This window comes from Acinonyx jubatus, chromosome A1, assembly GCF_027475565.1.
Source record: "Acinonyx jubatus isolate Ajub_Pintada_27869175 chromosome A1, VMU_Ajub_asm_v1.0, whole genome shotgun sequence".
In the NCBI taxonomy this organism is placed as follows: domain Eukaryota; kingdom Metazoa; phylum Chordata; class Mammalia; order Carnivora; family Felidae; genus Acinonyx; species Acinonyx jubatus.
Window position 1 is genome coordinate 123,440,728 of NC_069380.1, and position 24,679 is coordinate 123,465,406.

The window sequence follows — 24,679 nt, forward strand, 5'->3', positions numbered from 1 at the left end:
ACAGCATGGTATTGGCACAAAAACAGACACATAGACCAATGGAATAGAATATGTATGGCCAATGGAATACGTATGGCCAACTAAATCTTTGACAAAGCAGGAAAGAACATCCAATGGAAAAAAGACAGTCTCTTTAACAAATGGTGCTGGGAGAACTGGAAAGCAACATGCAGAAGATTGAAACTAGACCAGTTTCTCACACCATTCACAAAAACAAACTCAAAATGGATAAAGGACCTGAATGTGAGACAGGAAACCATCAAAACCCTAGAGGAGAAAGCAGGAAAAGACCTCTCTGACCTCAGTCGTAGCAATCTCTTACTTGACACATCCCCAAAGGCAAGGGAATTAAAAGCAAAAATGAACTATTGGGACCTCATGAAGATAAAAAGCTTCTGCACAGCGAAGGAAACAATCAACAAAACTAAAAGGCAACCAACGGAATGGAAAACGATATTTGCAAATGACATATCAGACAAAGGGCTAGTATCCAAAATCTATAAAGAGCTCAACAAACTCCACACCCGAAAAACAATCCAGTGAAGAAATGGGCAGAAAACATGAATAGACACTTCTCGCAAGAAGACATCCAGATGGCCAACAGGCACATGAAATGATGCTCAATGTCGCTCCTCATCAGGGAAATACAAATCAAAACTACACTCAGATATCACCTCACACCAGTCAGAGTGGCCAAAATGAACAAATCAGGAGACTATACATGCTGGAGAGGATGTGGAGAAACGGGAACCCTCTTGCACTGTTGGTGGGAATGCAAATTGGTGCAGCCACTCTGGAAAACAGGGTGGAGGTTCCTCAAAAAATTAAAAATAGACCTACCCTATGACCCAGCAATAGCACTGCTAGGAATTTACCCAAGGGATACAGGAGCACTGATGCATAGGGGCACTTGTACCCCAATGTTTATAGCAGCACTCTCAACAATAGCCAAGTTATGGAAAGAGCCTAAATGCCCATCAACTGATGAATGGATAAAGAAATTCTGGTTTATATACACAATGGAGTACTACGTGGCAATGAGAAAAATGAAATATGGCCCTTTGTAGCAACGTGGATGCAACTGGAGAGTGTTATGCTAAGTGAAATAAGTCATACAGAGAAAGACAGATACCATATGTTTTCACTCTTATGTGGATCCTGAGAAACTTAACAGAAACCCATGGGGGAGGGGAAGAAAAAAAAAAAAAAAGAGGTTAGAGTGGGAGAGAGCCAGAGCATAAGAGACTCTTAAAAATTGAGAACAAACTGAGGGTTGATGGGGAGTGTGAGGGAGGGGTGGGTGGGTGATGGGTATTGAGGAGGGCACCTTTTGGTATGAGCACTCGGTGTTGTCTGGAAACCAATTTGACAATAAATTTCATATATTGAAAAAAAAACAAGAAATAAAAAATAGCAGCACTATCAACAATAGCTAAAGTATGGAAAGAATCCAAATGTCCATCAGATGAACGGATAAAGAAGATGTGGCATATATATACAATTCAGTATTACTTGGCAATCAAAAAGAATGAAATCTTGCCATTTGCAACTACGTGGATGGAATGCAGGGTATTATGCTAAGTGAAATTAATCAGTCAGAGAAAGACAAAAATCATATGACTTCACTCATATGAGGACTTTATGAGACAAAACAGATGAACATAAGAGAAGGGAAACAAAAATAATACAAAAACCGGGAGGGGGCAAAACAGAAGAGACACATAAATATGGAGAACAAACTGAAGGTTACTGGAGGGGTTGTGGGAGGGGGGATGGGCTAAATGGGTAAGGGGCACTAAGGAATCTACTCCTGAAATCATTGTTGCACTATATGCTAACTAATTTGGATGTAATTTTTAAAAATAAAAAATTTTTAAAAATTGCAAACAAAAAAAATTCCTAAAAAAAGAAAAGTTTGAAAACTCACTGCTTCAATTCAATTTCTTCAGGGTAAAGGCAAGGAACTGGAGGGCAGGGAGACTACATCAATTGCCCATTTCTCCTATCACCCTAATGTGCAGTTTCTGGGTCTGGGGTTATCACAGAGCTTCTTCTAAGGGGTCTAAGTCTAGAGTCTCAGAATGCCTGTCATTGTCCCCACAAGGCTCTTCAGTCCAACTTGCAAACTGACCCATTCCTCTCCCTCCTTCACCCACCCACCATCCCCACCCACAGGCCAGCCCCCAGTATGTCTCCCTGCGGGTTCGCAGCCAAGGTCCTCCTTTGAGGACCCTTGGACAGATGCACATACTGCACATGCACACTTGCACCCTGTACCCTCTCTTGATCACATGTCTATCTGGCTTGCCAATCCTAGGTAAACAATAACTAATATTTAATCTATATCCTAAAACCTACTACGTTTTGCATTTTACAGATGTTAAAAACCAAAATTAAGTTTATTAACTGCAAATATTAAATCCAATGCTCTACAGACACTTTTCAACCATCCTTCCAATAAAAAGTAGAGGTAGCAGTGTGAATTATAGACTTGTCACTCATGAGGGGACAGGGTGTCTCTTCCTGAACTACTACTACTCTTTGAGCTGCACAGAATATATTGCTTTTATAATGGAGTTTTTAAAAAATATCTTTACTATCCCCTTCCTTTAAAAACAAAATCAGGAACACCTGGGTAAAACATCCCTGGGTAAAGATAGTAAAGCATCCGACTCTTGATCTCAGTTCAGGCCATGATCTCTCGGTTCATGAGTTTGAGCCCCACTTCAAACTCTGTGCTGAGTGCAGAGCCTCCTTGGGATTCTCTCTTCCCTCTCTCTCTGCCCCTATTCCACCCACACTCTCTGTCTCCTGGATTAAATAAATAAACTTAAAATAAATGAAATAAAATAAAATAAAATATATTTTAAAAAATCAGTTGCTGAGACAACATCTAGCCAGAACTTTGTTTAGAAAGTAAAAGTATGATTTAAGAAATTCCATGAGACATTTGGGAAAGGCATCACAGGCAGATATGAATAACAGCATGATTTTCAAAGTTTATAAAGCAGTCTATTTACTAGATTTCTCCAATTCAGGGGCATTCTTGGATTTTTTCCTATTTAAAAACTTTATTTGGGGCAGCAACTTTAGGCTTTCAGCAAAATGGAGACAAAGTCACCATTCCCACCTCCCCCCTATGCCCACATATCCACAGCTTTCCATATTACGGACATCCCCCTCCAAAATGGTACACATCTGTTACCACTGATGAACCTCTGTTGATACATCATTATCATCCAAAATCCATGATTTACATTGTGGTCCACTCTTGGTGTTGTACATTCTATGGGTCCAGAAAATGTGTAATGACACGTATCATCATTTTATCATTCAGAGTGTTTTCACTGCTCTAAAAATCCTCTGTGCTCTGCCTATTCATTTCTTCCCCCTTCTTCAGTGCCTGGAAATTACTGATCTTTTTACTGTCTTCATATTTTTGCCTTCTCCAGAATTCCATACAGTTGGAATCATACAGTATGTAGCCTTCTCAGATTGGCTTCTTTCCCTTAGTTATATTAATTTCAGTTTCCTCCATGTCTTTTCATAGCTTGATATTTAATTATTTTTAATGCTGAATTATATTCTATTGTCTAGATGTGCCATGGTTTATTTATCCATTCACTTACTAAAGGATACCTTAGTTGCTCCCAACTTTGGGAAATTATGAATAAAGCTGCTATAAATGTCCACATGCAGATTTTTGTGTGGACGTAAGTCAACTCCATTGGGTAAACACCAAGGAGCATGACTGCTGAATTGTATGTTAAGAATATATTCAGTTCTTAATGAAACCACCAAATTATCTTCCAGAGTGGCTGTACCTTTTTGCATTGGACCAGAAATTTCAGACTTGACAAGGGAAAGGTAAAAAAGTGTATCTATGTCCCATTTGTAAGCAATTCTGAGATAGTTCTCATAAAAATAAAATTATAAAAGAAGCCAAAAATCTAAGATAGCCTATACTACCAAGCAGAGCAAGAGAACAAAAGGGAAGAATAAGTAAAAATGTAGGAAACAAAAGAAAAATATTACATAAGGAAATCCAAATAAAAGGACAGAGTTCTTAACTCACAAACAACTTCCCTCCAAATAACCTTGTTGTCATTCTCAAAGAAGCCCATATCCATGTATGAGTTTTCCAGCCATGGAAAAATAAGAAAGAAGTATCATTTCAAGAAGAACTAGCCATGGGGGAAAATGCTTTTGTCAGAAAAACAGCAATATGCCCAATCTCCCACCTTATCTGTAGGAGGCCAATGTAACCAAAACACCTGAAGAAGTAAAAACCCTCTGTGTCATACTGATATTATGCCAGTAGCCTATAAAAGAAAGAAGGGTGATTATTTTTTTCTTTGAAACAATCCCATGCACAAAGATTTGTTTTGCCTTCTGGTGTGCATCATCAGTGGCATGAACTCATTTAGCTAAAATTCCAGACCACATCACTTCTTTCCAACTCATTCCCCAAAATTTGCTTTCTAGTCTTCTATCTGTGTTTAGGTGTACTCTACCCTTCATGGTGCTGGTCAAGCACAGCAGCCCACAGCAAGAGTCTCTGGTCTTTGAATTCCGAGGGCACCAGCAATGCATCGCTCATTCAGACTAAATTTCATAGAGCACTGCATAGGGGCTTAAACTGCATGGTTCCTTTCCCCACTCAGATTCTAAGGTCATGCAAGACAGATCTCTAGTACTTTCTTATCCATCCTCTATCACAGTGCTATACTCATAGGAGGTGCTCAAACCTTCCCGAGGGGTTCATTCAATCCATGCTGCCTTCCTCTCCAGAGCTCAAGATCGTCACCAGAAATAAACTCCCTTACACCATTACGCATCATGGCAGCCAAAGCTTCCCCTACCTCTGTGACTTCAGTGCCTTTTCTTTATTTTTCTTTAAGCAGATGATGGACATAAACTAAAAACAAATCCAGGTCAGCGAGTGTGTATTTATGGAAAACAATGGCTCTCTCCACTCCAGAATACAGTTCAGGTTACCACTGAATTTTAATATGCCATGATGGTAACCAAGTTCATAAATGGGTGATAAACATTGGCAGGATCACTGTGAATAACATACAAATGCAGGGAACAGATTGAAGCTTTCATAGTAATTTGGAATAGGACTCTCAAAGATTTTAACAATACTGTTTGTTCTGCTATAATGGGGTATGTAGATTCTTAAAAAGTAACCTGGTTTGTCAATAATTGTGATATTAAAAAAGTTGTTTTAGTGAAAGGGGAACATTTTGGGATTATTATGAGAGCATTTCAGACATGATAACCAACAATAGAGGAATTTCAGTTATAAGTATATATTATCATAATATAAAATGTATAGATTCACCGATCAAAGTGGACAAAGCAAACCCAAATGTTTCATTCCATTAACTCAGGAATTTTGTAGTCTTTTCCAAATCCTTTGGCTTTTATTTTATGATTCTGTTTTCTGAGCCACTAACCTTAAAACAAAGAATAAAAAAATAAAAACCAATCTTCAGAACAGCTCACCAAGAATACACACAGCGGCATATTCACAGGCTTTGCAAAGCTGTGACTTTTCTCCTCCTTCTTGGAGTCCTAGTCCTTCAGAAACTTATTGTGATCAAAAGGAGTTGCATAATGCAAAGGTGTTCCTTAATAGAACATCTCATATTTCTTCTCCATTATGAAAACTCCCAATGCAGGAAAAATGGTTGAACTCCAGGCTTAAAACTAAATTTGAGTTTTCATATCAATCACTGACTTCCTAGGGCCATATCTGTGATGTTTCTGCAAGGGGTTTACGGCCACAGAGACATTAACTTTGCTCATTCCCAACCAGCCCCTGAGACTGACTTTTCCCCACCAATACAGAACAATGGTTACCGCCCAACAAACAAAACCAAAAACTCAGTAGAGAAATTCAGGTGCATCTTCTTAAGGTACAGTCTCCTCTCCATAGGGACAATGATTTTGGAGATGAGAAGAGCCCTGTAGCCATATTTTCAAGACAACTCTTCATGTCATATTTCTCACTGAGGTATCATCAACAGTGAAAATCAACAGATTCTTAAGGAAACTGAGAATGAAAATACGACAAAAAACAAATCATCTGGTTCTTCTACAGAATCAACCAAATCCATCCTGGATGAGTGGGTGAAAAGTCTTACTTCTATATCACCAATTAAGACCATTAATCCCTTCCAGAACTGACATTAGTATGAGTTCACTGGGGACTTTGACTACAAAGCTTATACAAGTTTTCTGATAAACTCATTCAAAGTTTTTCTGAGGCTCTAATAAAGTCAAACTTGGATTCTAAGGGCTCTACCTAATGATACAGTCCATCCTTAAAACATTTCAAGAAAGACTTCAAAAGCCTCATTTCACAGATGAGGAAACTAAGGCTTAAGAACATAAAGTTCCATTAATCTCAGGTAGATTTTTTGTTTTCCTGCCTCAGGATCTCTTCTGAAAGTGCAAGAGCCCATTCAGCCCATATTCAAGATGGCTTCAAAGTCTTCAACCATTGGGGCATGGGAAATAGGAAAAATGTCTCAGCTTTCCAGCCTTCCCAAAAACAATTCCAGAGACATCCCAGATGCTTCTCAGAAAACCAGTATAATTGGGCTCCTGTTGCCCACAGCAATACACCCTTGTACTGGCTTTTTCCCTTTCCTGTTACTCTCTCTCCATTACTTCACTCATACTTCTTAGGTTCATTTCCCAAATAAACTACTTACACCCAAGGTTTTCTCTCAGGCTTGTTTTTGGGGAAACTAAACTAAAACATCCCACCTTTGTGGCATGATTAACTGGACAGTTTCTTACAGCTCCTTCCTAATCTATTACTCGGTGGCTTTAAATCATACACAAAATTTCAAAAATCTTACACTCAGCCCTGAATGGAGTCCATCAAGGCAAACATTCCAGAAGAAGCTACTAATATTGTAGGAATGTTGAGACACAATCGTGGGTCAGTTCCCCCTTGTTACAATTTACCAGGATGTGAACAGCTGGATATACATTTCCACCTAGATTTGGACAGAAGTGGCTGTTTATCTAGAAAGGCTCATTCTACTCACTAGTCTGTACAGAAGGCATGGCATAATTCTGTATTAAGTTATCCAGAAAGGCAGTTCTGGGGCTCATATTTTAATTGACATGTATCTAATACAGACAGATCTTAAAGCACAATTAACAGGTTCTCCTCATCTAAGTATAATTTTCTAAGGCCAAACCCGTTCTAATTATCTGAGCCTGAGGGTATAACGATGGCCCTAGGGACAGTCTCCAGAAACCCCTAGGAGTAAGTATAAAGAAGGAGTAGGGACAGGATGAGAAGAGACACAAGATTCGACTAGTCCAGCCCTATCTTTGCACAGATGAGAAAAGGTAATTGCTCAGAAAATTGCTGACGTGTGCACAATGCCCCACAATTCAGTAAGAACTGGAAGGACAGCCTAGACCTCTCCACGTTGTGCTGCCTCCTCCATGGAAAGCCAAATGTGGAAAATGCAGCCTAAAAAATTCTTCATAGTCCCTGTCTCCAGTTGCTCTAGTATCAAAATGGTATACCACCTTTTGCAAACATCATAAAGACTCCCATCATGCCTGTGTGAATAGTAATGAAAAGCTGGAGTTCCTCAGAAATATTCCATGCTGTCAGTGGTAGAGATAACAGTTGTACAATAATCAAAGATTTGCAGAGCTTTAGAACTAAAAGAAGTGTAGTTGATGGTTGTTCACAGTGAGGTGTCATTAATTTGGAAAAAACCATGTATTTCTAAGAACTGGCAAATGGCTTTTTTTTCTTTTTTAGGTTCTCCAATACTTTCTTTTTCCAGAGAGCAATAACAATAATAATTAAGATTGTGTGATTACTATACTAACTGCTTTATGTGTATCATATATTCCTTATATTGTAGGTACAATTATCATCCCCTTTAGCTTCTATAAATGTGCCATAAACTCAGAGTAATGACAACATTAAAAAAAATAACAATTTCTAGGTTTGCAATCCCCTACATAAAAAGACAATGTAAATATTCCTTTAGAGTTCTGTAACAATGTTGTTTTGGCTTACATTTTCAGTACATTGATCATTGTTGGGGAATGTTACTTATCTACTTGTTTGTTGTGGTAAAATATACATAATATAAAATTTACCATCTTAACCATTTCTAAGAGTACAGTTAAGTAGTGTTAAGTATATTTACATTGTTGTGCAAACCAATTCTAGAACTGCATCTTGGAAAAACTGAAACTCTGTACCCATTAAACACCTCCCTTCTTTCCCCTCCCCTAGCCCTTGGCAACAACTATTCTACTTTCTGTTCCTATGACTCTAACTACTTTAGATATCTCTTATAAACAGAGTCACACAGTATTTGTCTTTTTGTGACTGGCTTATTTCATGTAGCATAATGTCGTCAGGTTTATTCATGCTGTAGCCCAAGTCAGAATTTCTTTCCTGTTTAAGGTTGAACAATATTCCATTTTGTGTATATACCATATTTTGTTAACCCATTCACCCATCAATAGACACTTGGGTTCCTTCTGTCACTTGGCTACTGTGAATAATACCACTGTGAACATGGGTGTACTATCAAATTGCTATTTAAAATAAATTGATTATATTCAGTAGTGTTCCTTCCACCTCATAGTCTTAGATTCCTGTTCTTAAGAAAAGCTAACCTCAGTCCCTTTTATTCAGTTATTCACATTTGGGAATAAGCTTAGCCTATTGGCCAAAGAGTCATGGCCAAGTGTAGTCATTTATCTCAGCACAGAGGAAAAGGCAATATGCCTAGGAGGATAGGCTCACCAAAAACTGGCCTTGGAAAACCCATTTCATGAAGTAGTGACAAAGTGACAAGTTAGGGAAACCATATAAGCTTAGTAATTATAAACATGGGTCTGGGATCAGAATTTAGTTCTAGCACTTACTAGCTGTGTGATCTTGAGAAAGTTACTTAACCCTCTAAGCCTCAACTCTTAATCTCTAAAAAAAGAGGTGATAATAACAGTTCTTACATCCTAAAGTCATAGTAAGGAACAAATGAAATAATCCATGTAAAGAATTTAGCATAGTGCCTGGCAGAGAGTTAAGTGTCCAATGGTTGTTAGCTTTTATTCTATGGTTATAGGTCACCAGTTCCAACTACCTCAATTACAAATCAGACCCAACAAGATGAATGAGCACACACTCCTGCCATTATAGGCAAAGAGCTCTGGATATCCAGGCAGAGACCCCTTGTTTAACATGAAAACCACAGTGATAAGGGATTTACCATCTTTTAATCATAAAAGTCTTGTTTATTTCAAACTTTGATTAAAAAATTATATCACTTAACCTAAGGTTGACCCTTTTCAGCCTTACATGCTTAAAAACAAGAGTTAAGAAATGGGAAGTGAAAATGTTAAAACATAAAATCTGAGCAAAATCAAGTAAACATCACAGATGTGTTTCTGCTAAGAAAATTCCTGACCCTGTAAGTATCTTAAATCATCAAAAATAATTTGATTTTCTACTGCTTTGCGATTAAATGTGGGCCATCACAGCCATCACACAAAGACCACTACATTTTAAATAAGGATCTGTCAATGTTGGCCTCTTAACAGGCTATTTATCTCTTACCTCAGCATTTCTGCTTTTGCAATACTGATTTACTTAGAGTTTAACACCTTTGGGCAGTTCAAAGCTTCAAGGCAACTTGGGAGCTGGCCACATTCAGATAGAATGCAGAACTATCAGCCTGCCCACCAAATACTTGCCCTTCAAACACCCTGCCACTGAACAACTTCCAGTCCCAGAAAAAGGCTTCCTAGCTCCAGTGTCCTCTCTAAGCCTCTGGACCATAGCACCGGTCAAGTACACAGTACGTTTCCTCTAGCAGTCTTGGACAATTTAAAGAACCTACATGGCCCTCCTCCTTTGATCAGACATAGTCCACAATATCTAGGGTTCACAATGCAAAGCAGAATTAACAATTTTCCTTTCATATCATGCCACCCTGCTTTGCTCCTGCTCACTGTTGATACACTCAACCCAAGAACCACCCTGCACATGAGTGGGAAGCAATGCTGGCTATGCATCATAATCACCAGATCACTTTTTATAAAACTGTGGATGCCTACATGTCACTCCAGAGCACCTGAAACTGAAGTTCTGAGGATAGAGTACAGAGTTCAGCAGTTCTTGGGAGCTCTGCAGGTGACTCTGATGTATAGTGAAGTTGAGAACCTCTGCTGTAACCAAAACAGGAAGTCGAAGTCAGAGCACATTGTCAGGCACTGAACTCCAAGTAGGCCTTGCTCAAGATGAAGGATGAAGGTTGGCAGAATCCTTCAGCCACACCGAAGATTCCAATTAGTAACCCCAATTCACTACTAAAAAGGAAAGAGGTCCTTCCTCAGCACACCTAGAAATCAAACCTGCAAAACCATTTCTACCTGGGGCTACTGAGTGTCGGCTCCCCCACTCTAGCCAACATCACACCCTGAGTGCTCATCTTATCTGGCTGAACTGTGCTCCTAGCCTTTCTAAAGAGACTATACCTGCACAACTCAACTACACTGCAGAGTAAGCAAAGTTGGACGGAACCCTATACAGTCAGGGCTCCACAGGAGATCTCAGGGGCCACCAGCAGCATTCCCTCTAAGCAGCAGGATCAGTAAATGTGAAACTGTCAAGACCCAGAAAGCAGGCAGACCACGAGCTATGTGTCATCAACAACAGATAAAGGCACACGTGCTGAGGGTATTCAATAGCAGGACTGAAAACAGAAGAACATGCAAGTGGCCTGACCCTGTACAGTCAGAGCTTCAGACAGAGAACCAAGGCAGAGACTGAATATAGAAGCAGGGCAGAGAAGCAGTGTGGCATAATACAAATGAACCCTGGCTCTGATTATGATTTGGAGCAAGGGAAAACAAAACAAAACAAAACAAAACAGCAGCCTCAGTACAAATAGCTGGTGCTCAATCAAATGTTAGCCATATTATTATGAGATAAAGAAGTAGTTCCCAGGATCTAAACAGAGGTTTAGTCAAAAGGAAATAAGGCAAAAAGGCCAGTTACACATCAGAGCAGGCCCAACAGAGCTGAGAAACCAGTTCAACATGCAACAATGAACCAGAACTCTTGGTTCTAGTTTCTTTATAACAACAGGCTTACCTCCAGAGTCTTGGGCAAACTGGGCAGCTGTGGCCTTAGCTGCAAAGGTTAGAGGCCTGGAGGCTGAGGGCACCAAGCCAACTACTACACTGATTGGCCTGGCACAGGTTCAAAGTCAAGTTCATCCCTGGGATTCAAAGGGTCCACTTTCCTTGCACTCAACAGGTTCTTCTCAGTGTGGCCCTTACTTCAAAAATTACTTTTTTTTTTTTTTTTTATAACTCCTAGTATATTTTACCTCCAGTTTCAGGTCCCCATTCTTCCTCTGGCCAGTGGCTTCCCACCTGTTCTCTACCCTCAGTCACTTTGTTTTCTCTCATACTTCCCCTGTTTTATTTAGTCTCCCCTCCAGCCTTCACTCTAGGCCGAGTCCCCAGAGTCCAAAAGAAGTCTTTCTTCCCCACCCTTTCTCCCCTACCCCATCAGGTCTCCACACTCTGCCCACCACCAATCAGCAAGGGTCTTATTAGCCTCTAATCCATCCCATAAAGCCTTCATGTAAGAATTCTCATACATATTTTCATGTTAATAACACCCACCATCTTCCCTGGAAAGTTCTCATTAGCTTTTCCTCAAACACTGAAAATACAGTAAGACTCCACATTAACATCTTACCACAGAAACCTCTGTCCTGTTGGCATTTCAGCTCACTCTCAATAGGGGGAAGGGAAGCATCTGACCATACCCTGAAAAGAAACCAAATGGAGAAGCAGATAAAGAGGGACATTTCTCTAAATGTGTTTGTTTCTGATCTTCCCTCCCCACCCCCACCCCCATAAAGCTGATAAACTCATCAGATTGGACCAACACTCATGAAATTCTGTTGCTGTTTCTCACTGCAGCAAAGAGATATTTGGAATCTGTTTCCAGCACAGAAAACATTATTTGTTGCCTTCCAGGGCCAAAGTTTAAACTTTAACCCTATCCAGACATTTTATAAACTCAGTTATAGATTAGTTACAGATCTATCATAAGAGGAATCAAGGGCATGAAGCCATCCACAGGCATCAGTGTGGCTAAAGATCAACATGCCCAAGTGGCAGGGCCTGGTAGAAGAAGGCCAAGATGTAATTATCCATTTGGCAGAAAGTAATCCTATCTGTGCCTACAGGGTACTATCTTCTGCTTATTTGCTGCACTTGTGAAGAGGAACTGAGGGAGAAAATTGAATGATGATATTGTGGTTAGCTGCACTGTCAGGTTAGCCAGTACTGGAAAAACATTCCTATTTTATAAAGATACCAACTCTTTGACTATTTTCAGGGATGTCAGGAATAATCTCTTTAACTGCTTCATTCTAGAGATGAGGAGATTGAGATCTTGAGAAGTAAATGGACCCACCAACAGTCACCAGAACAGAACAGGAAGTGGCTTCCCCCTTCCTGTACTGTATCCATTGCACCACACTATTCCATCAACATCTTCATCTCGGCTATTTACAAAATGCATTTTTTAAATGTAAACATATGACAGGCACTGAAACATAAGAATGGATTCTTCCTTTGAAAAGTATTTGTATTGTCATAATATTTTTACAACATACATACCTGAATTATTCTTAGAGAATGATAAAGTTCTAAGGATAAAACAAGTCATTTCGTTGCAGAAAAGAAAAAAAAGAAGAAAGTCAAGTGGGATGGAAAAAATCAAGATGAGAAGTTTAAATAGTACTGAGATTGAGTACAGGATCGAGGAGGGAAGAATTGGGCTGAAAAAGGACATCCATGGAAGGATATGAGAGATCAGGACAGAAGAAACACCCCAGAGAATCCTGAGAAAGTACTGTGAATGGCAAACCGTGAGAATTCTTAAAGTCAGAGATGGAAAGGACAATGGGGAAATGACTTGTTAAGCAGGTGGTTTACATATTCTCCATTCAATCCTCACAAAAATCCCATGAGAGGTTATTATTACACCCATGTTACAGATGAGAAACTATGTCTCAAAGAAGTTAACCTGCCTATAGTCAAAAAACTAAAATGTAATAAAGCTAAGATCCTTTTCAGGATTGACACCAAAATCCATCTAACAACTAGGTCATGGCTTCCTTTCCATTGGAAACAGTCACACAGGTTACGGTGCAGAGATAAAACCTTTTCTTACAGCTACATATGAAAAATAACATTGGCACATCAGAGTATGCTTCTAACATCATAACCTGGACATGCCCTATTCTACTAACCTTTACTTTGGGCCAGAACAATTATTTGCAAGCATTATATGACCTTGAACTTGGGTTTCAGTCAATCAAAGAGAGATCAAGGTGGGAATTTCTTTAATTTGTTGAAGTGATACAAAGAAGATCGCATCAAGAGTTTATGTCCCCAATTCAAAGTAAGGCAATGTGAGTTCTCACCTAGTAACAATAATTTATTTTTCTTCCTCATTTCAACTCCGATTAGGTTTCAGAAGTCTTAGTACATATTCAGTTTCAATTCCCTTACTGTTATGTACTTAAGTTTGATCATATTTTCAGTACAACGTAGCTCCAAAAATTCTCATAACTCCTCTATTAAGAATATACCACTAGACAGCTACATTGGGGAAATGCTCAAGAACTGATTAAAAGTTCTGATTCCTTTCCTAGTTTATTCTATTCCAAGGAAACTGGCTGGACATATCACAATAACTCCTTCAGGAGACACATTTTGCTTTCATTTATGATTATAATACAGATGGAAATTAATTTAAGTGATCTCTTATAAAGTTTCTTTTTGTCTACAAGTCACTTCCAAATCCTTCCTTCCCAAAAAATACTATAATATCAAAATAACTGAGTGATATCATTTTTTAAACTCCTGACAAGAAGAACATCAAATTGCCAGAAAAGAGTTTCCTCATCAAGACAAGTCTTGTGAAACTTTTTTTAAATCCAGACTGAATTCACTTTTTACTGGTGTCCACATTGAATTATAAACAACACATTCTGAGGTGTTATTTTTAGATGTTTTTAATTTGTCTGGTCTAATACGCAACCTAAAATTTTCCATTTAGGGTGTAACAATACTTAAAAACAAAACCAAACAAAACCTTTTTCCTGTTCTGTTTAAGGTGGGTGGATCAAAGAATGTCTAGGCAGATAAGAGAGCTTCAGATACTGAGCAGTCCCAGTTACTGAGAAGAATAAAAAAGAGGGTTCTTGCAACTATGGCTGTGAGTACTTTCTTACTCAAGAAGACAAGAGAACTTTCCAAACAACTCTTGGTAAATGTTCAATTTAATTTGCTACATTTCATATCTTCTCAGTCTTCAAAGGCTATAAATTTGGAACTTTAGTAAAGTTTTGAAATTTAAGTTCCATTTATTCTTGGCCAAGCCCAGCAGTCTGGTTCCTGGGATGGGAGAGGGGAAGGTCAAACTGTCGAAATAGCATCTGATGATTTCCCCATCACTAAATCTCCCCAGAGAAAGAGTTAAAAATGTTTGCTGTCATTTTTAAAGTATGGGCCTAAAATACAGCTTAAAAAGGTGTTTTGTTTTTTAGATGCCAAGGAACAAGAAATTCTGATTCTGTAGATTGAGTCCCACCTTTCTTCTTAAGTAACTTTTCATTGAAGTTGAGTGCCTTCCCCACAGCGGTGGTAAAGAAATGTGTTCATTGCCATCTGGAATCAAGATATGAAAAAAATTCTTAAAGGGCCAGTCACATCTTCAGTATGATATGAGGGCTTAAGGGTTCATTAATGATTTTTTGTGCGTGTGCTTTTATTATGGTTCTATCTCACAAATATGAACTTAATTTGACTTTCACAAAATAAATAAGAGAGCCATTCTGAAATCTCCAGTTTGACTTCTAGGTAAGCCACATCATTACACACAGCATCCACCAACACACCAGTCCTCAGACTGCCATCACATTTGATATAGAGCAGGAAAAAAATTGTCAGGGGAGAAATGTAAATTCTAGAGACAGAATTGATCAATCTTTCCTCTTGTCCCCTACAGTGCTATATACAACACAGGGTTGGAAGTTGACATCTCAACGATTAATAGTCTTATCTCAGTTTACAAATCCTCTGGAAGGAAGCTCCTTTATGAGACGTGCATTGTGGATAAACAAACAGAAAATTCATAAACACTGTCACTGCGTAACAATGCTGTTCCATACCTGCTGCCCATCTGCCCTTGCCCCAAATAAGATCCTCTTTAGATAAATCCAAGCCATCTTCCATCTTTGTTTTTCAGCCCATCTTCAGTTTTAGGGACCATTTCCTTCTATACTCCCTTCAGGGCCTGAAGTTCTCTTTCTTTACATCACCCTCAATCGTATTAAATAATCTGTATGAAACATCTAGGGCAGGGGTGCCCAGGGTGGTTCAGTTGGTTAAGCACCCAGCTCTTGATTTCAGCTCAGGTCATGATCTCACAGTTTGTGAGATTGAACCCTGTGTCAGGCTCTGCGCTGTGTACTCACCCACTGAATCAGTCCTCAGTTAGTGTTAAACCTCAGGCTAATCTATCAGTTAGAAGGTGCACTTGGCTACTCATGATAGAGAATCCAAAAATAGTGACCTAAAGACACAAAGGTATTTTCTGTCATGTGAAAAAGAAATATGGAGGAGGCAAGTCAGGGTCGGTGTGATGATTCAGCAAAGTCTCCAAGGACCAAGAGTCCTTCTACCTGCTTCATATCTCAACAAACAGCTCTGTTTTCAAGGTCACCTCCACGTCCAGGATGGCTAATTGGGGTACTAGCTCATATCAGCTTTCCAGCTAGCAAGGAGACAGGAAGGACTAAGGGTACAAGTGTCCTCCCTCCTTTTTAAAAATCCTTTCTAGGGGTACCTGGCTGGCTCAGTCAGTGGAGCATGAAAGTCTTGATCTTGGGGTTGTGGGTTCAAGCCCCATGTTGGATATGAAGATTACTTAAAAATAAAATCTTAAAGAAGAAGAAGAAAGAGAAAGAGAAGAAGAAGAAGAAGAAGAAGAAGAAGAAGAAGAAGAAGAAGACGACGACGACAGGGAGGAGGAGGAGGAAAGAAGAAAGAAGGGGAAGCCACCTTTCTGGAAGTCCCATAGAATACTGCCCACGTCTAGTCAGCCAAAGCCTGGTCACATGGCCACACCTATCTTAAGAGAAACCCCATCTTTGCTGAGCCAATTGTTGTCCTGGGAAAACCAAGGCATCTGTTGGTTAAGGAGAGAGGAAGAGCATTATCTATGTCTGCCAACAAGGGACTACACGCGCAAACACACACACACACACACACACACACACACACACACACACACTCCCCATCCCCTACACCCCCTTTTTCTTGATTCCCACTGAACAACAAAGCACACGTTTGGAATACATTTCAATATGTGTTAAGTAAGCTACTTTGAGTAGACGTTATTCACACATTTTTGCTATCACATTTTTGATGAGGCAAAACATGAAACTTAACCATATCTCAGCCTTGGTTGGAGAAAGCAGCTGGCCAGACAGCAGGGCCACATGGTGTGTATATGCAGAGTGTAAATCTGGATCACACACACTGTGATGATGCTGGCAGTTGGGATAAAAATAAACACCTCCCAAAACTCTCCACATTGTGATTATAGTATTCAAACCTTAAGTGCAAGGGTGGTGAAAGCAAACAGCAGGAAAATGAACTCACTGTAACACCTCCCTGAAGGAAAGCTGATAGGGTCTGAAAAAAACTAGAGACAACATTTAATAGAAAACTCTCTCAGCCTCTCTCTCTCTCTCTCTCTCTCTCTCTCTCTCTCAGCCTCTTCACAACCACCTCCCCCCCCCACCGTTGTGGGGGGGGGGGCTATCTGTGTGTCTCTGTCTCTCTTTGACTCCCTCCCCCTTCCCGTACCTAAGATGTATCAGAGCTGCAGTTTTACTTAACTTTTGTGAGCTAACTGTAAAGCACCTATATGCAAATCTCTAAAGAGCTTCTCCCTCCATTAAAACACTCCAAGTCATTGGCTAACCTGGATTTGGAGTTCCTCCGTATTTAGAGCCTTGCAAGGCAGACAAAAACTCCTTTATAAAGAAGCTCGGAAAGAACTGAACTCTGAAACGATAGGGTCTTCGTGTTCTTTGTGTAGGTAGGCAATTTCCCAGCAAGGTTTCGGGTGTTGCAGTTAGCTTTTGTGAATACAATAAAAGAGAGATAGTAACCTTTACAGCAAGTAGCAGCAGCACCCCAACACTAGGCTATGTGAAAACAGATCACATTACCAAGAGCCTCACACTGCAGCACAAAGTTATTGTGCAAAACTGGGTTCTGTTGTAGGCATCCAGGTAGCCTTTCTTCATCGAGGCAGGTCATTGTAACTATGTAAACTGATTATTTTTCATTACGGGAAAACTTCCTTCCCCCCAGTTTAATTGATATTGAAAGTCACAGCTAAATGCATTTGTGTGGGAAGCTGTGGAGGGAAAGGCAGAAAACGAGGAAATCTTGTTAAGGGCAGAGGAAGTGTCCACAAGCTAAGTAAACTACTGGGTGAATCACCTCACATGCACAACTGTTCTGTGGCTCCTCCAGGTGCTGTGTATGACCTGCTACCATAGATGGTAACTCAGGAGTATGACTACCTCAATCAAGCCATCACACCAACAAAGTTTGGGAACTGCTGATGCTTTCCTGTCATGAGAATGGATGGTATTTTTTTTTTTCAGGAATGGAATTTACTGATTCATCACTTACATATAACATCCAGTGCTCATCCCAACAAGTGTCCTTACTGCCCCATGCCCATTTAGCCCATCCTCCCACCTAACACCCCTCCAGCAACCCTCAGTTTATTCTTTGTATTTAAGAGTCTCTGACAGTTTGTCTCCCTGTTTTTATATTATTTTTGCTTCCCTTCCCTTATGTTCATCTGTTTTGTATCTTAAATTCCACATATGAGTGAAATCATATACTTGTCTTTCTCTGAATGACTTATTTCACTTAACATAATATACTCTAGTTCCATCCATGTTGTTGCAAATGGCAAGATTCCATTCTTTTTGATCACTGAATAATATTCCATTGTATATATATACCATATCTTCTTTATCCATTCATCAGTTGATGTATATTTGGACTCTTTCCATACTTTGGCTATTGTTGACAGTGCTGCTATAAACATCAGGGTGCATGTGCCCCTTTGAAACAGCACTCCTGTAACCTTTCAACAGAGTGGCTGTACCAGTTTGCATTCCCACCAGCAATGCTAAAGAGATCCTCTTTCTCCGCATCCTGGCCAGCATCTGTTGTTGCCTGAGTTGTTAATGTTAGCCATTCTAACAGGTGTGAGGTGGTATCTCATTGTGGTTTTGATATATATTTCCCTGATGATGAGTGATGTTGAGCATCTTTTCATATGTCTGTTAGCCATCTGGATGTCTTCTTGGAAAAATGTCTTTTCATGTCTTGCCCATTTCTTCATTGGATTATTCGTTTTTTGGGTGTTGAGTTTGAGAAGTTCTTTATGGATTTTGGATACTAACCCTTTATCTGATATGTCATTTGCAAATATCTTCTCCCATTCCATCAGTTGCCTTTTAGTTTTGCTGACTATTTTCTTTGCTGTACAGAAGTTTTTTATCATGATGGGGTCCCAATTGCTCATTTTTGCTTTTTTTTTCCCTTGCCTCCAGAGATGTGTCATTTAAGAAGTTGCTGTGGCCAAGGTCAAAGAAGTTGTTGTCTGTTTTCTCCTCTAGGATTTTGATGGCTTCCTGTCTTATATTTAGGTCTTTCATCCGTTTTGAGTTTATTTTATGTATGGTCTAAGAAAGTGATCCAGGTTCATTCTTCTGCATGTCACTGTCCAGTTTTCCCAACACCATTTGTTGAAGAGATAGTCTTTTTTCCATTGGATACTCTTTCCTGCTTTGTCAAAGATTAGTTGGCCATACATTTGTGGGTCCATTGCTGGCTCCTTTATTCTATTCCATTGATTTATGTGTCTGTTTTTGTGTGACTACATACTGTCTTGATGATTACAGCTTTGTAATACATCTTGAAGTCTGGGATTATGATGCCTCCACTTTTGGTTTTCTTTTTCAACATTATTCAACTTTACTTTGGCTATTCAAGGTCTTTCTGGTTCCATACAAATTTTAGAATTGTTTGTTCTAGCTCTGTGAAGAATTCTGGTGTTTTGATAGGGATTGCATTGGATGTGTAGATTGCTTTGCATAGCATCGACATTTTAACAATATTTGTTCTTCCAATCCATGAGTATGGAATTTTTTTCCTTTTTTTTTTTATTGGTGTCTTCTTCAATTTATTTAATAAGCTTTTTATAGTTTTCAGTGTACAGATTTTTCACCTCTTCAGTTAGGTTTATTTCTAGGTATTTTATGGGTTTTGGTACAATTGTAAATGGGATCAATTCCTTGATTTTCTTTCTGATGCTTCATTATTGGTGTAAAGAAAAGCAACAGATTTCTGGACTTCAATTTTATATCCTGTGACTTTGCTGAATTCATGGATCAGTTTTAGCAGTTTTCTGGTGGAGTCTTTCAGGTTTTCCACATAGAGTATCATGTTGTCTGTGAAAAGTGAAAGTTTGACTTCCTCCTTGCCAATTTGAATGCCTTTTATTTCTTTCTATTGTCTGATTGCTGAGGCTAGGACTTCCAACACTATGTTAAATGACAGTGGTGAGAGTGAAAATCCTTATGCTGTTCCTGACATAAGGGGGAAAGTTCTCATTTTCTCTCCATTGAGGATGATATTAGCTATGGATCTTTCATATATGGCCTTTATGATCTTGAGGTATGATCCCCCATCCCTACTTTCTTGAGAGTTTTTATCAAGAAAGGATGCTGTATTTTGTCAAATGCTTTCTCTGCATCTAATGAGAGGATCATGTGGTTCTTATCCTTTTTTTTATTAATGTTCCTGTCATATCAGGTCAGATCCCTGTCATAACCTACAAATTCCTGTTGGATGTATCACATTGATTGATTTGCAGGTATTCAACCAGCATCGCATCCCAGGAATAAATCCCACTTGATTGTGATGAATAATTCTTTTAATGTATTGTTGAATCTGGTTTGCTAGTATCTTATTGAGAATTTTTATATCCATGTCCATCAGGTAAACTGGTCTGTAGTTCTCCTTTTTACTGGGGTCTTTGTCTGGTTTTGGAATCAAGATAATGCAGCCCTTGTAGAATAAGTTTGGAAGTTTTTCTTCCATTTCTATTTTTTGGAACAGCTTCAAAAGAATAGGCATTAATTCTTCTTTAATGTTGGGTTGAATCCCCCTGGAGATAATGGATGGTATTAAATTAAGACATGTCATCTTCTCTGAAGACTTTCTTCTAACTTGGTTCATAAGACATCAGCATTGCATAAAATTATATACTATCTAATAAATATCAATATTAAAAACCATATCCTAATAGAAACTGGTCCTTTGAGCTGAACTTCTACTGGAAGAATTTCAAGGCATTGTTCTTATCTATCACTGTTAACTGGTGTCCTCCACATTACTATGGACAAGTTGATACTATGTGGAAGAGGCAACGGGTGATGGAAATTCAGTGCCAATAAATGCTGTTCAGTTGACAGAAGACCTAGAAAATGTGAGTGAGGAAAGCAGTCATTCAATCAAAACTATCAACCAAGAGCTATTTATTGAATGCCATCTATATGCCACTATAAGACACTATTCTAGTGTTAGACATTGTTCTAGGAATTAAACAAACCAGATCCTTGCCCTGGTAGAGCTCACATTCAAGTGACATTTCTTATACTGGCCATATAGGCAAAGTTCCTCACTAGGCATTGTTGGGGCACAAGGATCAATAATTCACAGCCACTAATAATCCTCACTTCTCTCACATCTAGTGAGGGAGATACCAATGCCACATTAAGAGCTTTACAAGGATACTCTCGGGGCTTAAAGGAAGTATGTATCCATGTGAAGTGGTATGAGACTAATAAACTTGCATGAGTAAAACCAAACTAGCCCAAACTAGGAAGTGCTAAGGAGTTACAGAAGGGAGTATGGTAAGGTGAGGCCATCTCAGGAAGATTAAACTACTTTTGAATCAGGAATTTAGGGCTCTTAGTACCAGATCCCTGTCATAACCTACAAATTCCTGTTGGACCCAATCAGAGCATTGACTGAAGGCCATAACCCATCAAGTCCGGAGTCCAAGTGGCTAAAAGTAGGGTGTAAAGGCTATCAGGACATTTTAGACATGTGTTTGTGACTCACTCTGTATTTCAGGCTTTCTTAAGGACTGAAAAGTACGTGCCTCAGAGGTCACAAAGTAACCCAAAGAAGTATTTTGTTTGGCCTGTAAATTACTTGAAAAAAATAATTTTTTGACCCAACATTTAAATATCAAAACACATCCCATGTTAAAATGGTGATCTGCAGCTTCTTTAAAATAAAAAAGAAGATATGGCAACACTTGGCCTACACTACTGAAATATAGTAAGAGGCCAGAGCTGGAGAGCTTTTTGACCCCCACCCCACCCTTCTCAGTAGATGGGCCTTACACCCACACACGCACAGTCCTCACCACTTCCTGTGGCCTACCCTAATATAAACATACCCGCCAGTTGACGTTTTTATGACAATTACAATGTTGATATTTTATAGTCAAGAAATAACTTCTTCCCATGTCATTTTTAAATATGGGGACATGAAAGACCTGAGGGACTATATACCTTTCAAGAAAAAAATCATTCTTTCCTTCATTCTATGTGTTTTAATTGACAGCTTACTAGGAGCCACATACTATTTTAAACATTACAGATACAGCAGGGGTGGGAGGAGGGGAAAGCATGTTCCTACCCTTGTGAAGCTCTTTCCTGTTTCTTAGAGATAGATAATAAACAAATATACAATATACCTTCAAGGAATTATATGTAATATGAGAATAAAAAAAAGCAGGGTAGGGTTAAGGGTAGAGTGTGTAGAGATGGGGTAAAGAGGCACATAAATTGGTCAGGGAAGGCCACTCTGATGAGGCAGCATTTGAACAGAAACCTGAATGATCTGAAGGAGTGAGCACTGAGAAGGTATATGTCTTTGTGGGAGGAAAAAACATATTTTTTCCTTCCAACATATTTAGTATGCAAGGGGAATTTGTGTCAAAAGAACCTAAGACACCAATATGAAATAAATCAAGGTAAAAATTATGGAACAGCACACAGACAAATTGAGGTCCAGTCTTGAAGAAGCTTTTAAATATCTATATTTTATATTTGTATAATCATTTCACTGGAGAGACGACCAAAATCCAGTTTAATATTAGCAATCTAATTATATTTCTTTTTTTTTCAATTTGGTTTCTTATTTATTTTATTTATTTTCTTAATATGAAATTTATTGTCAAATTGGTTTCCATACAACACCCAGTGCTCATCCCAAAAGGTGCCCTCCTCAATACCCATCACACACCACCCTCCCCTCCCTCCCATCCCCATCAACCCTCAGTTTATTCTCAGTTTTTAAGAGTCTCTTATGCTTTGGCTCTCTCCCTCTCTCTCTTTTTTTTCTTCCCCTCCCCCCATGGACTTCTGTTAAGCTTCTCAGGATCCACATAAGAGTGAAAACATATGGTATCTGTCTTTCTCTGTATGACTTATTTCACTTAGCATAACACTCTCCAGTTCCATCCACATTGCTACAAAAGGCCATATTTCATTCTTTCTCATTGCCACATATTCCATTGTGTATATAAACCACAATTTCTTTATCCATTCATCAGTTGATGGACATTTAGGCTCTTTCCATAACTTGGCTATTGTTGAGAGTGCTGCTATAAACACTAGGGTACAAGTGCCCCTCTGCATCAGTGCTCCTGTATCCCTTGGGTAAATTCCTAGCAGTGCTATTGCTGGGTCATAGGGTAGGTCTATTTTTAATTTTTTGAGGAACCTCCACACTGTTTTCCAGAGTAGCTGCACCACTTTGCATTCCCACCAACAGTGCAAGAGGGTTCCCGTTTCTCCACATCCTCACCAGCATCTATAGTCTCCTTATCTGTTCATTTTAGCCATTCTGGCATGAGTTGATATCTGAGTGTGGTTTTGATTTGTATTTCCCTGATGAGGAGCGACGTTGAGCATCTTTTCATGTGCCTGTTGGCCATCTGGATGTCTTCTTGAGAGAAGTGTCTATTCATGTTTTCTGCCCATTATTTGTTTTTCGGGTGTGGAGTTTGGTGAGCTCTTTATAGATTTTGGATACTATGGGGACATCAGACTTTGTCTGATATGTCATTTGCAAATATCTTTTCCCATTCTGTTGGTTGCCTTTTAGTTTTATTGATTGTTTCCTTTGCTGTGCAGAAGCTTTTTATCTTCATGAGGTCCCAATAGTTCAGTTTTGCTTTTAATTCCCTTGCCTTTGGAGATGTGTCAAGTAAGAAATTGCTGTGGCTGAGGTCAGAGAGGTTTTTTCCTGCTTTCGCCTCTAGGGTTTTGATGGTGTCCTGTCTCACATTCAGGTCCTTTATCCATTTTGAGTTTGTTTTTGTGAATGGTGTGAGAAAGTGGTCTAGTTTCAACCTTCTGCATGTTGCTGTCCAGTTGTCCCAGCACCATTTGTTAAAGAGATTGTCTTTTTTCCATTGGATATTCTTTCCTGCTTTGTCAAAGATTAGTTGACCATACTTTTGTGGGTTCAATTCTGGAGTCTCTATTCTATTCCATTGGTCTATGTGTCTGTTTTTGTGCCAATACCATGCTCTCTTGATGATTACAGCTTTGTAGTAGAGGCTAAAGTCTGGGATTGTGATGTCTCCCGCTTTGGTCTTCTTCTTCAATATTACTTTGGCTATTTGGGGTCTTTTGTGGTTCCATACAAATTTTAGGATTGCTTGTTCTAGCTTCGAGAAGAATGCTGGTGCAATTTTGATTGGGATTGCACTGAATGTGTAAAAAGCTTTGGGTACTATTGACATTTTAGCAATATTATTTCTTCCAATCCATGAGCACGGAATGTTTTTCCATTTCTTTGTATCTTCTTCAATTTCCTTCATAAGCTTTCTATAGTTTTCAGCATACAGATCTTGTACATCTTTGGTTAGGTTTATTCCTAGGTATTTTATGATTCTTGGTGCAGTTGTGAAGGGGATCAGTTTCTTTATTTGTCTTTCTGTTGCTTCATTATTGGTGTATAAGAATGCAACTGATTTCTGTACATTGATTTTGTATCCTGTGACTTTGCTGAATTCATGTATCAGTTCTAGCAGACTTTTGGTGTAGTCTATCAGATTTTCCATGTATAATATCATGTCATCTGCAAGAAGTGAAAGTCAGGATAGAAGGAACATACTTAAACATCATAAAAGCCATTTATGAAAAGCCCACAGCTAATATCATCCTCAATGGGGAAAAACTGAGAGCTTTCTCCCTGAGATCAGGAACACAACAGGGATGTCCACTCTCACTGCTGTCGTTTAACATAGTGTTGGAAGTTCTAGCATCAGCAATCAGACAACAAAAGGAAATCAAAGGCATCAAAATTGGCAAAGATGAAGTTAATCTAATTATATTTCAATATTAGTGACCTCAAGGGATAGGTAAGAAAATTTCCATTCTACAGATAGACG